Source organism: Carcharhinus amblyrhynchos, chromosome 3 (assembly GCF_965287045.1).
Source record: "Carcharhinus amblyrhynchos chromosome 3, sCarAmb.v2.hapA, whole genome shotgun sequence".
In the NCBI taxonomy this organism is placed as follows: Eukaryota; Metazoa; Chordata; class Chondrichthyes; order Carcharhiniformes; family Carcharhinidae; genus Carcharhinus; species Carcharhinus amblyrhynchos.
The window spans coordinates 86,602,976-86,618,058 of NC_137326.1; positions in this window are offsets into that span (position 1 = coordinate 86,602,976).

Genomic DNA, 15,083 nt, shown 5'->3' on the forward strand with positions numbered 1-15,083 from the left:
GTACAATGCTTCCCTATAATCTGGAAATATATAACAAGCCCCTTGTACGTGAAAATGGGATGGCCTCTCACATTAATGGCTTGCTAAGTTTTTTCAGATGTAATACCAATACATAATTAACACTTTCTTTGCTCTAATATTTCATTTTTTCCTTTCAGCATAAAGATCACTTTCTCTTAAGCTTAAATTCTTTCTCACAAATGTTATTAAGGTTTGTTAGGAATTAACAGTTTTTTAACTTTCACAATTATTGTACTGTGAGTTTAGGCAGTTACTTAATTTCTTTAAGTTGTTCCTATTTGAGTCATACATCTAAGTGCTAGGCATAAATTTCTGTCAAATATAACAACAATTTCTTTACTATTTGGCGAGAGCTGAGTGACAATAGCTTGTAGCTAACAGAAGTGCAACTGGAAAGAATAGGGTATTGAGGCCTGAATTTTCACATGTTTACTCAAACTTACTCATCTAAGATTTTGTGTTCCTTTCAAAAGAGACATGTTATTGTCTGTTCAGCTTCTGAAAGGAATGAATACAAAATTAATGATGAATTAATAAATAAAATAAGTAAACAAGGTTAGATGGAAACTACAGCAGGTGGTGTACCATAACTGTAACATATGGGAGTTTGTGAATAGCATTATATTTTCCAGACAATCATATCTGAGGTAAGTGTCTTTGACTTCAGCAGGCTCACTTCAGCGTTGTTGAGCCAGAGTCATTTCAGAGTACCATAGAAGAGAGAGATACTGGATACTGTGTTCCACAAAATAGTCTCAACCCTTGAGTTCATTAGAACTTCACTGTTAATTAGTCCATGCAAGACAGAAGGGTGGGACAGTAAGTCGGGCAGTGAAAGTGTAGCCTCATCCCTTTACTTTGACTGATACATACAAGGCACAAGGGCTGCAAGATGGATAAGCAACCATGGTGCAGGAAGTCATTCAAGTGGCTGGAGCGAAAGGGATTGTGTATGTGAAAAGAGATGGTATAATCAGGGGGATAGGCATTGTAGTCTGCAGCTATAACCAGACGTCATGAATGAATGAGTGGCATAGTTAGAACTAGGATTAATGTTCTCATGAGAAAGTTAGAGGAGTTAGGGTCCTAATTAAAATGCAGAACTTCAAAGGTTATAATCCTTGGATTGTTGTCTGAGCCATATGTCAATTGGCAGAGGGTCAAGCAAATTAGAGAACTAAATGCACGACTCAATAAATACTGTGGGAAGAAGGAGCTTTGATTTATGAGGTACTGAGTACTGAGGAAAGAGGAAGCTATTCCATTGGGATGGATTGCATTTAAACTGAACTTGGATCAGTGCTTTAATCAATCAAACAACTAGGGCTGTAGAGAGGGCTTCAAAGTGTGGTGGAGAAGTTAGGTAGGGGAGTATTTAGAAATCCAACAAGAAGATCTGAGGCGATAAGAGTTACATAGCAACTTAAGTAATGGCAAGCAGAGTGAAGCAGGAAGGGAGTTTATCGGTAATAGTGCACCAGGAAATAAGGTCCATGCAAAGAGTTGTAGTAGGAAATAAAATTAAAGGCTCCTCATCTGAATGCACAAAGCATTCATAATGATATAACAAATGGTATAAATAAAGATAAATGGGTTTCACGTGATCACCTTTACAAAGAAATGGGCCGAAATTCTCCAACCTCACCCACAGCTGGGATTCTGCGGCCCCGCTGCACTGAATGGAGTTTTGACTGAGTGCCAAATTCTCCATTCTTGCTGGCAGCAGTGACAGGACAAACAAGATCAAAGGACTCCAGCCATGGTTGCAAGGTGACCAAGGTTGGCAAACACAAATATTCAAGTTTACTTAGAAAAGACAAGAAAAGGAAGGATAGCAGCTTTGTTAATAAATGATAATGCGAGGACAGAAGTTAGAAAAGATTTTAACTCCAGAGATCCAGAAATAGAAGATAAATAAAGGTCAGAAAATTCTGGTGGGTGCAATTTTTAGGCCTCGCAATAGTAGTTTCATGATCAAATAGGATATGAAGTAAGACATAATTGAAGCATGTAAAAAAGGCAAGATCATAATCATGGAGGTATTAGTCTAATTTTGAGGTTTTTCAGGTTATAATATTTTGGAATTGTGTCTTTAAATTTAGGTTATGTGAAAGGGATCATGTCACTATTCCAAATTACTTCATTAGTTTATTTATTAGTGTCACAAGTATGTTTACATTAATACTGCAGTGAAGTTACTATGAAAATCCCCTAGCCACCACACTCCGTCGCCTGTTAGGGTATACTGAGGGAGAATTTAGTGTGGCAGTGCAACTAACCAGCACGTCTTTTGTACTGTGAAAAGAAACCGGAGCAACCAGAAGAAATCCATGCAGACACGGGGAGAACGTGCAGACTCCGCACAGTCAGTGACCAAAGCCAGCAATCGAAATTGGGCCCCTGGTGCTGTGAGGCAGCAGCGCTAACCATGCTGACCCTATCTTGCCTGATCAAAACCCTGAGGGACCTGTAGAACAAGGTACCAAGTTCTCACAGCTAGAAACAAAACTCAAGGATAGCTATGCTAACAATAAATAGAATTGCTGACTCCAAACTTTTGGGTCAGAAGAGAAAAGAGAGGGAGGAAAAGAAAAGTAATTGGCGCAGTCAGCAGAGAGAGATGAGGGTGAAGGTTGTTTGCAAGCTATCAAAGCCAGATGGGAGGGAAATGATCTCTACATGAAGAGACATAGTCTGCAACCATCTATGGAATCCAGGAGATTCATCTTAGCATGTCAGGAAGAAGAACAATCACAGGCACAGTTTTTACTGCTGGTAGTGGATTAACTGTGTACAGTTTGTTGTAAGGGCTTTAACTGCCTGCTAAATATAAAAGATGAAAGCTCCTTTTTGTACTTATAAGTGCAAGTTGTCTTGAATAAATAATATTTAGTCATGAGTGTTTTTGGCCATTTAATACAATAAAAATCTTAAAAATGTTTAATCTTGTGTCATCCTTTTCAGCTATTAACTGGAAGTTCAAATTCCTTTTTAAATATTATTGATCACTATCTGGTTTGCTACAGGCTTTAATCTTCCTGCAGGCCAGACAAATTAAATTGGCAAAGGTAATCTGGAAAATGAATTTGTATAATATTTTCATAACGGCTCCTGAGATAAATACATTGTGAAACCAACTTGGGAAAGATCTATTTTAGACCTAGAGGCCTTTAGAGAGAGGGTTAATTAGTAATTTCACAGCAAAAGATCCGCTGAAAAAGTAATCATTACATAATTGAATTCCATGTTCCATTAAAGACCAATGTACTGAAGTTCCAAACAAGAATCTTAAGCTTAAACAAAAGGCAATTACATTGGTATGAGAGGCGCGTTAGCTAAGGCTGATTGGGTAAATAGACTAAGAGAAATGATGGTATATAAACAGTGGGAAACATTTAAAGAAACAATTGAAAATGTTCAACAAAAGTGCATTCTATTTAAAAACAAAATCTCAATGAAAAAGATCCATCTATAGCTTACCAGAGAAGGATAGCATTAGGTTAAAAGAAGAGGTTTGTAATGTTGCATGTATGGCCATAAGTTTAAGGATCAGTTCTTGGAAACCAGCAAAGGGAGAACTAAAAGTTGATAAAAACTGCAATAACAAAACGAGGGTCAGTATTTTCTTCAGTTCTCAGTCCAAGGCAGATCGAACCCTCGCAACACAACCTCCATTACAGATAGAACAAGGAGGCAGATCTTGAATCTCAAACAGAATCTCAGCAGCTTTGACAGCATCTGTGAATCTAGATGACCCTTTATCAGAGCTCTAAACATTGGCTGTACTCTTTCTTCATAGATGCTGTCAGGCCTGCTGAGAGTTTCCAGCATTTTTTTGTTTTTGTTTCAGATTCCAGCCTCTGTCTTATTTTGCATGAATCTACCCCAGCTGGAACAGACTATTGGCACAAATCTGGGTATACTGAGGGAGAATTTAGCATGGCAATACACCTAACTAGCACATCTTTTGGACTGTGGGAAGAAATCAACTGGCCCTCAATGAGTCCAAGTTGCTGTTGCAACATTCATGTTTCTAAGCATGTTGTAGTCTTTCACTATAGATAGTCATGGTGAGAGGATCCAAATTCTTTCTATCACATGGTTGGGTTTAAAGTGGAGTTTTCTGGTCCCGCTGATGTGAATGGAAATTTCAATGGTTTGCTGGCTCCGCCACGGCTTGCTGGAAAATTCCTACCTTTGTATCTGCTTTTGACATATTTGGAAGGATTTACAATACCCTACCTGTTTGACCCTGCAATACACATTCCTTTACCATCAAGTTCTGGAATGGGACTTGAACCAGGAGCTTCTGGCTCAGAATCTACTTATTGCACTACAAGACTTCCAAAAGTGTAAACTAGCCAAGAATATAAAAAGCACTTTGTGAGACCTTTATAGTTATATAAAAAGGCGAGTATCTAAACTATACATTTAGTTCCTTAGAGACAGAGACAAAAGAAAGTATTATGGATAATGAAAAAAATAACAGAGATATTAATAGAATAATGTTGTTATACATAACAAAAGTACGTTTACTTAACAAAAATATAGGTTAATAAGAATGAGGAATTGGAATGATTAATATCAGCAGGAAAACATATATTGATGCAACTTAAGAGGTTAAAGGTGAACAATTCTCTGGACCAGATGGCTTATATCATAGGATTCTAAAAGAGCTAGCTGCAAAAATAGTGGATGTACCAGTTAAAATTAACCAAAATTTCCTAAATCCCCAGCAGATAGGCAGTTGGCGAATGCAACACTGCTTTACAAAAAAAAACAGGGACATACAAAATGTGCTAGCATGACATCAGTTCTGAGGAAAATACAGGAATCTATTACTGAAGGCAGTCTTCATGCACCCAAAAATCATACACGAGCAGACAATGTCAACATAGCTTTAGGAAAGGGAAGTCACGTTCAACAAATATATTAGGGTTTTTTGAGAATGTTACCAATAAAATCGACCTAAGTGGGCCAGTAAATGTAGTATACATGGATTTCCAAAAGGCATTAAGTTACCACCCAGAAGGCTAATAAACAAGAAAAGTGCTCCTGGAGCTGGGGATAATATATCAGCATGGACAGAAGATTAGTTAATGGACAAGAAGCAAAGAATAAGGATAAGAACACAAAAGCTCATAAGACCTAGGAGCAGGAGTAAACCATTTCGCCCCTTGAGCCTTTGTATCTTTCGATAAAATCACAATGAATCTGTTGATACACTTTCCTGCCTGTTCTCCATAACCCAAAAATTCCATTATCAATTAAAAGTCTTATCTAACTCAGCCTGGAATCTAATCAATGATCCGACCTCCACTGCTCTCTGGGAAAGAGAATTCCACAGACAATCAAGTTTCTGAGAGAAAATACTTATCCTAATTCCTGTCTTGAATGAGAGACCCATTATTTTTAAACACTGTGTCCTAGTTCTCATCTCTCTCACAAGGGAAAAATACTCTCAGCGTCCACCCTATCAAGTCCTGTCAGGGTGTTCATGTTTTAATAAGATCATCTCTCAATCTTCTGAACTCCAATGGGTATAGGCCCAAACTGCTCAACTTTTCATCAGAAGTACATGGGATTTAATAGAATTGAGAGTTATAGGTAGGCCTAGTAGGTAGGGATATGATCAGCGCAACTTGTGGGCCGAAGGGCCTGTTTGTGCTGTAGTTTTCCTGTGTTCTATGTTCTATCCCTTCATCCTAGCAATCAGTTCAGTGAACCTTTTCTGAACTACTTCTAACGCAATTATATCATTTTTAAGTAAAGAGACTAAAACACCGTACAGCTGTAGCAACACTTCCCTGCTTTTATACTCAATTCTCCTTGCAATAAATGCCAACATTCTATTTGCCTTCCTAATCATTTGCTGTATCTGCATTTTTTTTGTGATTCATGTACCAGACCATCTGGGTTCCTTTGTATTGCGGTCACTCCATTTTGTCAGAAGGGTGTGACTGCCTTCTGGAACAAAGTGCTAAGGTAACTTTTCCCATCCCTGATGCATCACAGTATCCAAAACTTAGCCTCCAGCTCATTAACTTTGAGCCAGAGTTTCTATAGTTGGAGATAATTGCTGCTAATGTGGTTGCTGTGTCACACTGGTGTCCACCATCACCCAATTACTACAGCTGCAAGACTTCACCTGCCCTGTCACCTTTATTGTGTTTCAATTAACTCATTAAGTTTGGAAATAACACTCAGTTATCACTATCTGCTTCTATTAATTATCTGTATTCACACAGAGAACACAGATAATTAACATGCAGGTGGAACAAAGAATTAGGAAGGCGACTGGTATGTTCCAGCCTTTATTTCAAGGAGTACAAGAATAAGGAGTCTTGCTGCAACTGTGAGACTGCAGCTGCAGCTGGAGCAGTGTGTGCAATTTTAATCTCAATATCTAAGGACGGACGTGTTTGCCCTGGAGGTGCTGCAGCGAACATTCACTACATTGGTTTCTGGGATGAGAGGGTTGTCCTGTGGTGAGGGGTTGAGTTAATTGGGCTTGAACTCTCTGGAATTTAGAAATAGGAGAAGTAATCTTATTGAAGGGGCTTGACACTGAGAGATTTGTGGCATTCTCCAGCTTCTTGGCTACGTGTTTCTTGGCGATATGCTGTTTTCTGGTGGTGGGATTCTCTGGTCCTGCTGCTGTGAATGGGATTTCCCATTAAAGCCACCCCATGCCATTGAAAAACCCACAGGTCTGATGCACTGTCAGCGGGACCAGAGAATCAACTCACCCGGAAATGGTTCGAGAATCCTACCCATTGTTCCCCCTGGTTAGGGAATCTATAATATTGGTAGGACTAAGATTAGGAGGATTGTTTTCACTTTTGCTGGCATGAATCTCTGGAATGCCGTACCACAGAGGGTCTGAATATTTTGCTGTTGAGTATATTCAGCGCCGGGATAGATGGATTATTGATATACAGGCAATTGAAAGATATGAGGTACAAGCAGCAATTGAAGATCAGCTAGAATTCTACTGAATGATGGAATGGACCCAAGGGACCAAATGGTTTACTCCTGCTATTATAGCGCATATTCTTAAATGGGTGGGTGTTGAAATACTGCAATTAAGCTTAATCCATCACCTTTGCAAGTCCTAATACATTTAGTGATTTTAAATTGATGAGAATACTGTTTATTTTTAATCAATCCATCTTATAAGCAATTAATTGAGTCTGTTTAATCTATGAAACTCTACATTCAAATTTTAATTGGATATGCAAACATAAGCTGCTTTTAGTAAAGGCTGATCTATTCATTAGCCATTTGAAGATGATGCTCTAAGCTTCATCAAATTTAAATTACCATATATTATTCATTTATTTACCTGATATTGCCAATGAAGCTTATAATATTCAGCATGAAACATCTCATTTACAGATATCAGCAACACTTTTGCGTTCACACTGTCTTACTTGCAACTAAAGTGGGACCAAAATTGTATGGGAACTAAAACGTAGATTTGTCACTTGTTTTCCATCAATTCTGCTTTCTGAGCAGGCTTTGTAACTTGAAACCAGAGTACCTGCTGAAATGGGCATGAGGTTCTTGATTAATGTGGAGTCAGATGACAAAGTTGTGAGCCACAATGCCATTTTTATTCGAACCCAAAATGCTATTGTAAGTTCTTGTACCCACCCAACCAAAACTGGATGGTGAATATCAAGGGCAGCCATCTTGAGTATATATTAATGGTGCACAGAATCTAGCTTCAGTTGACAACAAGCGACTGTTGGCAATCCTTCCATGAGGTAATTTGTCCGTTTTAAGCCATAAAGCCTTCCAATATTTGATCTCATTGCTGCCTTCAATGCTGCAAGAATGTTTCCCTGCCAATATAAAGTACTACTCTCTCTCACCCTCCAGGTTTCAACCTGTCTCCCATTCAAGGTTCTTCTGTCAGTCAAAATCAAATGGATTTCCTGCCTGCAGTTTGCTGAGCTGCCTGAAGAGAATATGTTTTGTGCTGCTAACTCACTGGATGCCTCGACGTAATGTCCAGCCACAGAAATAGTCTAGATTCCATGCTGACTTGATTGACTGGGTGAAACCCACCAGCTGTCCGATTAACAATGCAATGAAAGCAACCCCATTGTGCAGAAAATAGCCTTGACCCTGCAGGGGAAACTTGGTAGCAAAGAACTTGCATCATTTCAACAATTAGCACAACAGAAATAAAATCCATAAGATGTGCTTCTCTCAAATAAGCAACAAACTTTTACTTTTGAAAGAAACTTGCACAAGTTCTTTACTCAAATTTGCTCATGAGGTATCAAGACTCATAGCCACCAATGAACTGCTGAAAGACACCATCACTGGTAAGAAAAGGTTGTCAGCTCAGAATGAAATACCTTGTACTTACATCGCATTTTCAGTTGCCAGGACATTCCAAAGCACTTTTGAAATATAGGCACTGTTATATTATAGGAAAGTACAACAACCAGTAATCCATAGCAAGCCACCACAAACAAAGTGACATGCCACCAGAAAATTAACTTTTGTTCATGTTTGTTGATGATTAAACATTGAGCAGGATGCTCTGAAAACATTTCTACTTCTTCTTTGAATAATGACAAGGAATCTTTCATGCCCACATGACAAAGCAAGTATAACATTCATACCTCCATCACTGTTGCACTTGGACCCATAATATCTGAATCAGTGGTGAAAGAACTATCACTGAGCCAAGGCTGATACTGAGAGGGATGTGGGGAGAGATGCAAAAACATGAATAGTTTCCTTAGTGATTTAAATCATAGGTGTGGAAAGAGCACATGATGATGACGATGTGTGGGTAGCCATAAACATGGGGAGGAGTTTGGAGTGGAGTTTGCATATTCTCCCTGTGTCTGGGCGGGTTTCTTCTGGGTGCTCTAGTTTCTCCCTACAGTCCAAAGATGTGCAGGTTAGAGGGATTGACCATGCTAAATTGTCCCTTAGTATCAGGGGAACTAACTAGGGTAAATACATGGTGTACTAGGGATGGGGCCTTGGTGGGATGTGGCTGGTGCAGACTAAATGGGCTGATGGCCCTCTTCTGCATAGTAGGATTCTATGATTCTATGAAAACTTATATGGAGAACTTACATGGAGCAAGAGTGCAGAACGGTAGTGTTTCAAAGGCAAGAATGCAAGGGCAGCTGATGTGGAAATTGTAAGAATTGAGAATGAGGGGTTACTCAGTGCAAGAGACTGAGGTGAAAGGACAAAATATAGAGCTTTCGTACTTGTATCCAAAGGTGAAATAAATACAATGTTGTAAATGTTCATCTTCCCTGTATACACAAAAATCTGCCACGCACCAGTTATGCAAAACATCCAATATTCATTCATGGAATGATAATCAAATGAGTTCCATAATGGATGAGTGACTACTGACCAACTGGTGAAAACAAAGATTTAACTCAATTTCTCAGATGGCTATGATGAGATAGCCTAACACAGCTTATTAAATCATTAAATACATTTCTTGAAAGAGAAATCTTATTTGGCTTTACATTTTTATAATGGAAAATTCAATTCTGTAGATATAATAGATTTTGTACTCAACCTATTAAACAAGCAGACAGAAATGTCCATAAACTTCGACAACATTTATCAACAAGTGAGTCCATGAAGGCACATAAGCTACCAAATTACTCCTTGTGAATTTTATATTTCACATTTTTAAATAAATGATTAAAGGAGAAATGTAGCTTTTAACCTTTTACTAAGAATAATGCTCTCACTTCAGTGGAGAAGAAAGCATATAAATTCAATTAGTTTACCACAATACAAAACACCCAATACTCGCTATCTTCAGATGGAAGCAAAATACTGCAGATGCTGGAATCTGAAACAAAAACCCAAAAATGCTGGAAAATCTCAGCAGGTCTGACAGCATCTGACAGACCTGAAGTTCATCCAGATTTAAAATGTAAACTCTATTCTCTCTCCACCAATGCTGTCAAACCTGCTGAGATTTTCCAGTGTTTTCCGTTTCTGCAACCTATCTTCACTTTGTTTCTCTTAGTAAGAGCGATAGCTCTTACAAAACTGTATTGCACTGTGTTATGATAGGGGCGATACTATGGAGCCTGAAAGAGTGGGAAACATGTGGGGTGGGGTGACTCACTGAGGTGAATGCTGAATGCATCTGCATTACACTTGAGACAGAGTACTCGTAAACCCACTACTGGACATGTGGAACTCCACAACAGGCATGGTTGGGATGAAGAGATGCAAAACCTTTAACGCGAAAAATTTGTGTACTGTCATGCATGTCTCGTAATCTGGAAGGACACACATCTGGAAAGAACCTCTGTGGAGGAGGAAGGATTCACAAACAGTCCATTATCACATCATTACACCTCAACCCTCCACAAGTGTAGGCACTCTCACATCATTCGGTATGCATTCGCTATTAGATCCAGGGTCACAAGCTGGTGAGTAAGTCACAGCTGAGCCCCAGCAACTGTTGAAGGCACTGACATTTGGAAAAGTGCAATCTCAGGCCCACACAGAGCCTCAGGCCTCTGGAGGCATCAACAACATTGTAGCTGCTGAACGTGGAATGAGATGTGACATAACGTCTCGAGGAGATATCAGAAGCAATGTGTACCAGAGATGCACACACATCTGCAAAGCATTGCCTTGACCCTGAGCTCAATGCAGCAGTGAGAAAGCAAGAGGGGTTGAAGCAGCTGGAGTCTCCACCAGATGCTCATCTTTCTCTGGTCAAAAGGTAGGAGCACATGTGTCTTGTAAGGGGAGAGAGGTACCACCCATGTTCCTCAGGATGCTCCAAGTGTGGACAATGGCTCCTCAGTTCCTCCGCCAGTGACTCCAGCACCTCCAGTAGAAACAACAACAGGAGCGAATCATGCAATTGAGCTTCTCAGCAAGTTGGGAGCCTCCAAGCTTCAGACGGTCAGGAGATGGCTGAAGATTGGCTGCCAAGATAATTTCATGCCATGAGGAAGCCCAGTCAGCAGCTGGCTCCACTTCAGCTGCCAACACAGGGGAGGTACTTCTTAGATGTCGAACAAAGAACAAGAAAAAAGAACAAAGAAAATTACAGCACAGGAACAGGCCCTTCGACCCTCCAGGCCTGCACCGACCCTGCTGCCCGACTCAAATAAAACCATTTACCTACCATTCCGGAAACCATATTCCGGAGTTGAGGGGGTTGAACTATGAGGAGAGGCTGAATAAACTAGGCTTGTACTCGTTAGAGTTTAGAAGAATGAGGGGAGATCTCATTGAGACGTATAAGATGTTGAATGGGATGGATAGGATAGAGGTGGAGAGGCTCTTCCCACTCAGAAAGGACAGTAGGACTAGAGGGCACAGCCTCAAGATAAAGGGGGGGTGGTTTAGAACGGAGTTGAGGAGGAACTTCTTCACTCAAAGGGTGGTTAATCTCTGGAATTCTCTGCTTGTTGAAGTGGTGGAGGCTGCCTCGCTAAATATTTTTAAGACGCGGGTTGATGGGTTTTTGATAGGCAAGGGGATTAAGGGTTATGGGGAGAGGGCGGGAATGTGGAACTGAGCCACGACAGATCAGCCATGATCTTATTGAATGGCGGGGCAGGCTCGAGGGGCTAGATGGCCTACTCCTGCTCCTATTTCTTATGTTCTTATATTCCTCCATTTCCATCCTATTCATGTATTTGTCAAAATGCCCCTTAAAACTCACTATTGTATCCTCCCCTGACAGCGAGTTCCAGGCACCCAGGACTCTCTGCAAGAAACCTGCCCCACGCATCTCCTTTAAACCTTGTCCCTTGCACTTTAAACCTATGCCCACTAGTAATTGTCTCTTCTACCCAAGAAAAAGCTTCTGGCTATCCATTCTGTCCATGCCTCCCATAATCTTATAGACTTCTTATAGACTTCTAACAGGTCACCCCTCAACCCCTCAACCTCTCAACCTCCGTTGTTCCAGCTCTCCAACCTCTCCTCATAGTTAATGCCCTCCATACCAGACAAACCACCCTGGTAAATCTTTTCTGTATCCTCGCCAAAGCCTCCACATCCTTCTGGTAGTGTGGTGACCTGAATTGAACACTATATTCCAATGTGGCCTAACTAAGGTTCTATAAAGCTGCAACATGACTTGCCAATTTTTAAACTCAATGTCCTGGCCAATGAAGGCAAGCATACCATATGCCTTCTTGACTATCTTCTCCACCTGCGTTGCCCCTTTCAGTGCTCTGTGTCCTGTACACGCAGATCCCTCTGCCTATCAATTCTTTAAGCATTCTGCCATTTACTGTGTATTTCCTCTCTGTATTAGGTCTTCCAAAATGCTTTACCTTACCATTTGTCCAGATTAAACTCCATCTGCCATCTCTCTGCCCAAGTCTTCAATCGATCTATATCCTGGTGTGTCCCTGATGGTCCTCATCACTATCCCCAACTCCACCAATCTTTGTGTCATCCGCAAGGTTATTAATCAAACCAGCTACATTTTCCTGCAAATCATTTTTATATATTACTTGTCACAGCCCTCCATTCAATAATGACCCTTCCACTGCTACTCTCTGTCTTCTATGACCGAGCCAGTTCTGTATGTACCTTGTCAGCTCATCTCTGATCCCATGTGACTTCACCTTCTGCTATGAGGGACCTTGTCAAAGGCCTTACTGAAGTCCACGTAGACAACAACCACTGCCCTACGCTCATCAACGATTTTTGTCACTTCCTTGAAAAACTCGATCAAGTTAGTGAGACACAATCTCCCCTTCACAAAACCATGTTGCCTCTCGCTAATACATCCACTTATTTCCAAGTGGGAGTAAATTCTGTCTCGAAGAATTCTCTCCAATAATTTCCCTACCACTGATGTAAGGCTTACCAGCCTGTAATTACTTGGATTACTCTTGCTACTCTTCTTAAACAATGGAATAACATTGGCTATTCTCTCATGTGCCAGATGTTGATTTGCCTTCAAACACCTGCCCCCAATCTATATTCTTCAGTTCCTGCCTAATATTGTTGTACATTATGTGTATATGCAAGTAAGTTAAGAAGAGCTTCAAGTTAGGGTTTATAAATGTTCAGATGTTGTACATGTTACAGTTACTAAAGTTCTCATCAATAAGTGTTAGATCTGGTATTATTAGTCTTTTCCATTTTCTTACTACCTTGTCGGATGTCATCTACAGCTTTGCTCAATCTATTGGCTGTCACAATCATTGCATTTAGTCAGCTCCTCAGCATTGTCAGTTTGCACTGTGAACCTGTGCACTGGGAGGTGAAATGTGAGATGAAGGAGGTGACAAGCAGGCTCATATAAAGGTGAGTCTTTATGGCATTGATAGTGAAATGGCTTCAAAGCCACGAGAAACAGGTGTAAGAGATTGCACCAAGTTGCCATTGCACTTCCCTCATTTCTCCTTGCCTCTAGTACAAAGGGTTCCTCGTCCTGTGCTGTCTGCTGAGCCCCTCCTCCATATCCTCCTCTAAGTTGCCACCAATTATGTCCTCATTATTCAATGCCTTCCTTCTCTAGAATGTAGTTTGTACAGGACACAGCAGGCTACTATACAGGGTACTCACCGAGAAATCCAACGGCTCAACCTAGACACCGAGATTTCACCTTCAGCAGCTCAGTGGCCTGCTTGGTGGGTATCCAGGTGGACCTGTAGCAGAGATTGTCCTTCTCTACTGTTGTGATTTGGGAGATCCAATGTGGATATTCAAAGGGTAGCTCTTTTCCCCCCGAGAATTGCTTCCTGAAAGTGCTTGCTGCATGTGGGACTCCATTAATGTGTAACATCATGGCTACTTCCTAGGATCCATGCACACACCTGAAGGAGCTGCTTTTGACAATCACAGATTGATTTACATCGATGGAATGGAAACTCCTTCCATTAATAAATGCCTCAGATTGTCCTTGGCATGTGCACGTTATCAATGACACTTTACACCTGGTGGAATCCAGCAATGGCTCAAACTGATGACCTTCTCTGCCTAAATGGCCTAGTCAGCTCAGTGGCATACTTAGTCAACTCTTAGGAGGGAGGAACTTAAATAAGTACAATCACCAGGGAAAGGGCACTGAGAAAATTATTGGAGCTAAAACCTGACAAGTCCTTAAAGTCTGATAGACTTCATCTGGGTTCTTGAAGAAGTAGCTGCTGAGGTAATAGATGTATTGATTTTGATTTTCCAAAACCCCTTAGATTCTGGAAAGGTCCTATCAAGTTGGAAAATAGCAAATGTGACTGCTCTATTCAAGAAAGAGGGAAGACAGAAAGCAGGAAACTATAGAGCAGTTAGCTGTCAGGAGGAAAATGCTGGAATTGACTACTAAAGAGGTTATAGAGGGGAATTTTTTTCTAAAGTTTATTTCTTAGTATCACAAGTAGGCTTACATTAACACTGCAGTGAAGTTACTGTGAAAATCCCCTGGTTGCCACACTCTGGCACCAGTTTCTCTCACTGAGAGAGAATTCAGTATAATCACTGCACCTAACCAGCACGTCTTTCAGGCTGTGGAAGGAAATCGGAGCTCCGAGAGGAATCACACACAGGGACAGGGAGAATGTGCAAACTCCACACAGACGGTGACCCTAAGCTGGGAATCAAATCCGGGTCCTTGCTACTATGAGACAGCAGTACTAACCACTGTGCCATCATGCGCCCATTAGGTTGGAACTTTCTGGCTATTCATACCAGAGGTATCTTCCAGTCCTGCCATTGGCATAATGTCGCTAAGAGTTTCATGGCAATGACAGGTGCACTCAATGGGAAACTCCATAGACAATAGTGGGACCAGAAAATCTCATCGCCAGTCAATTAGGAATGCATAGCAGGTTGCCCTTAAAAAATCTCAGTGCAATCATTTGTGAAATGAAAGTCTAATTTGACTAAATAACTAGTGTTTTTTGAGGAAGTAACAAACAGAATGGATAAAGGGGAACCTGTGGATGTGGTGTACTCAGAGTTCAAGAAGGCATTTGACCAGAGCTCATGATGTAGGGATTAACATATTAGCTCAGATAGGTGATTAGTTAGATAACAGAAAACAGAGCGTAAGCATAAATTGGTAATTTTTG